At 38.5% G+C, this 3,944-nt stretch overlaps 1 pseudogene; it reads left to right on the top strand.

Annotated features, from left to right (window-relative positions):
• Positions 1 to 2,785: 2,785 nt before the first annotated feature.
• LOC118002301 lies at positions 2,786 to 3,712 on the top strand (annotated as a pseudogene).
• Positions 3,713 to 3,944: the final 232 nt, after the last annotated feature.

The raw sequence follows: 3,944 nt of genomic DNA, 5'->3' as shown, positions 1-3,944 counted from the left end.
TTTATTTATTTATTTATTTATTTATTTATTTATTTATTTATTTATTTGACAGAGAGAGAGAGCGTGTGCACAAGCAGGGGAGCGAGAGAGAAGCATGCTCCCCACTGAGCAGGCCCCTGGGATCATGACCTGAGCCCAAGGCAGTTGCTTAATCAACTGAGCCACCCAGGTACCCCAGGAAATGGTGTTTTAAAAAATGCAAATGTTAATGCTTCTGTTTTGTGAGAACTGTGTGAACTTATACATACTCAGAATGCATATTCTAACCATTTTAAAATACTAAAATTCAAACTTCTTACATGTATCAGCATAAGCAAAGAGTTTATTTGGTTTAAGGAGATCCATGCAGAGCTGTAACAAGATGTGATTAAAATAATATTTGGTGGGGCACCCGGGTGGCTCACTTGGTGAAGCGACTGCCTTTGGCTTAGGTCATGATCCCAGGGTCATGGAATTGAGCCCCGCATCGGGCTCCCTGCTCCGCGGGAGGCCTGCTTCTCCCTCTCCCATTCCCCCTGCTTGTGTTCCCTCTCTCGCTGTCTCCCTCTCTCCGTCAATTAAATAAATAAATAAAATCTTCAAAAAAATAATATTTGGTGCTATGTGGGGCAGAATTCAGTTGGTCTGGCTTATGGAACCCAGATACAGGGGCTTATATAATGCAATTTAAGTCTGAGGGGGAACCCGCAATTCTGAGGGGTCATCCACAAATTTTCTTAGCTACCTGATATCCTATCTGAGTCTGTTAGACTTGGGTAGTTCTTATCCACTTAAGAGAGTGCATATGATATAGTCAAATTAATGAATAGACGATCTCTATCATCTGTGTGACCTATTTCAACTTTTGGATAGCTGACCTGTAAAATCCATAGACTAGCTCATATACGCATGCAAGTCATCATTGTTTGAACCCCACATGTGTGTATGCCTTTCCAATTATAGTAACTCCAGGAATCCTCTTTAACTTGAGAAAATCAAAAAAAATATAGAAGCATTCTCATGCAAAATTTATATTTATCAAACATTTTAATTTCGGGTAGCCCCAAATTTCCCTGTTCTTATTTATAGATGAAGGAAGGGTTTATATGCCTTGAAACAATTTTTCTCAAAAGGTGAACTTAAGACCAATACAAATGGTTCAACTCACTTACCTGTTCACAATGCAAACATTTAGGCTCCCCAACAAGCCTACTGAAGCAGTCTTTGTGTGTGGGACCCCTGAACTCTGTTTTATACCTTTCTGGTGATTCCTAAGTATATTAAATTTGACAAATATTGACAAATATTTGACAAATATTGACTAAAAACAAAGCATATTCTATTGTCATACAAAACAAACCTATGTCCTCATCACTGATAGTTGGTTGAAAAAGAATTAATTTTCTCAGCCAAAAATGATCCAAATAGGTCTTTAAAATATCTCAGAATACCATTTCCAGAGACTAGCCATGATCTCTGCCCTCTATGAATTCTGATTCTTTCTAGTATTTTCAATTTATGAACTTTATAGGAATATACCGCTCTGCGAATTCCTTCTGGGACAGACAAGAGTATACCGCCTGACTTCTTCCCTTTTTATGGCAGTCACCTTTTCACAACCCTGCTTTCATTTGACTGAACGCTACAGGAAAATTTTCAGAGGTACAATATCCTCTTTGACCAAGTAGTTTTTAGAACTGGCATTTAAAAGGGGAGAGACTAAAACTATGGAAAACTATGGAAACTTGGTTTCAGTTCCAACTTTTCTGTCAATTAATGTAACCTTGGAGAAGATCACTTAACCCTTCTCCTCCCAAATTTGCAAAATGAAACAGCTAGACTAGAATATCCCAAATGTCCCCACCACTTCTAGCAGTCTATGATTCTAAATAAAATGGTTTAAATAAACTAATTCTGTTAGCAAATGGGGGTTGTTTTCTCTATATTCTTAAAACATCTCACAAAAGAAAATTCTTTTAGGATGATTTATATTAGAAACTTTCGGTACAGACTTTTTCAGGTGTCTCCTTTTTAAGCAACATATTTATATCCAGTTACTGCTCGGGCTAGGTAACTAGTGGATCTTTCCTTGGAGCTGAAGATGCTGAATTTCTCCAATAACCACATCTCTGTTCACATGAAGTTCAAGGTGGCAACCTCACAGCTATATACCACAATACAAGGTTTACAGTGGATTGAGTTCCTTTTTTTAAAATAATTTTGTATGCCTTCAGATTAAAAATCCCTCCAATAATCCAGGCATGGGGCTCTTCAAAGGACAAAATTTTAGCCAACTTCTCCACACATGAGGGAAATTGGGCTATACTTTTCTTGTTTTATAAATAATTTATCATCTTTACTACCACTGCAATTTGGATCTCATAATACAGTTTGGGAAATAGTTACTTGTTTTTCAGTTCCCTAAAAGTTAATTGCAAGATTATTCTAATTCTTTGTTTAAAAGATGCCTAGAGGGGCGCCTGGGTGGCTCAGTCATTAAGCGTCTGCCTTCGGCTCAGGTCATGATCCCAGGGTCCTGGGATCGAGCCCCGCATCGGGCTCCCTGCTCTGCAGGAAGCCTGCTTCTCCCTTTCCCATTCCCCCTGCTTGTGTTCCCTCTCTCGCTGTGTCTCTCTCTGTCAAATAAATAAATAAAATTAAAAAATAATAATAAAAATAAAAAAAAATAAAAAAAAAATAAAAGATGCCTAGAGACCTAGAGAACTCCTTATAACACTCTGGGGACACTGCTGCAAGATCAGTATTGTGCGCCAGGGCCTCACCCCCACCCCAGCCCCGCGACAACTCCGCCACCATAGAAGACATGAACAAATACAGCAACATAGAAATAGAGGAATTCTCAGAGAAATCCAAGATCAACACCAGTAAGAGTCAGCAGAATGACAGTAAAATGTTTATTGGAGGCTTGAGCTGGGATAAAAGCAAGGAAGATCTGACTGAATATTTGTCTCAATTTGGGGAATTTGTAGACTGTACAATTAAAACAGATGCAGTGACTGGAAGAGCAAGAGGATTTGGATTGGTGCTTTTCAAAGATGCTGCTAGTGTTGATGAGGTTTTGGAACTGAAAGAACACAAACTGGATGGCAAATTGATAGCCCCAAAAGGACCAAAGCTTTCAAAGGGAAAGAATCCCCCCAAAAGGTTTTTGTGGGTGGGTTGAACCCAGATACTTCTGAAGAACAAATTAAAGAATATTTTGGAGCCTTCCGAGAAATTGAAAATATTGAACTTTCCATGGATACAAAAACAAATTAAAGAAGAAGATTTTGTTTTATCACATATACAGATGAAGAGCCAGTAAAGAAATTGTTAAAAAGCAAATATCATCAAACTGGTTCTGGGAAGTGTGAAATCAAAATTGCACAACCCAAAGAGGTTTATAAGCATCAACAGCAATAACAAAAAGGAGGGAGAGGTGCTGCAGCTGGTGGACCAAGTGGTACTAGGGGTGGTGGGCAAGGTCAGGGCCAAAACTGGAACCAAGGATTTAATAATTATTATGATCAAGGATATGGAAATTACAATAGTGCCTATGGTGGTGATCAAAACTATAGTGGCTATGTCAGCTATGATTATACCCAGTAGTGATACTGGGTATAACTATGGGAACTATGGATATGGACAAGGATATGCCAACTACAATGGCCAACAGAGCACTTATGGGTCTCAAGGGGGTGGGAATCACCAAAACAATTACCAGCCATACTAAAGGAGCATGTTGGAGAAAACAGGAGGAGATTGCTAAAGTTAACCCATCTTGTAGGATGACACTGAAGATTGGTCTTGTGTTGATCTAAGGTGATTGTTTTGTAAGACTTTCTAGTGTACAAGACACAACTTTATCCATCTGTATATAGCTGCCAATTAGTTCTCTTTGTTTTTACTTTGTCTTTTGCTCTCTGTGTTATGACTAGAAGTGGATTTGTGTTTATACAAATTTT

Source organism: Mirounga leonina, unplaced genomic scaffold (genome assembly GCF_011800145.1).
Source record: "Mirounga leonina isolate KUSES-001 unplaced genomic scaffold, KU_Mleo_1.0 Mir_82, whole genome shotgun sequence".
In the NCBI taxonomy this organism is placed as follows: Eukaryota; Metazoa; Chordata; class Mammalia; order Carnivora; family Phocidae; genus Mirounga; species Mirounga leonina.
This window is presented reverse-complemented; position numbering and strand designations above follow the sequence as displayed.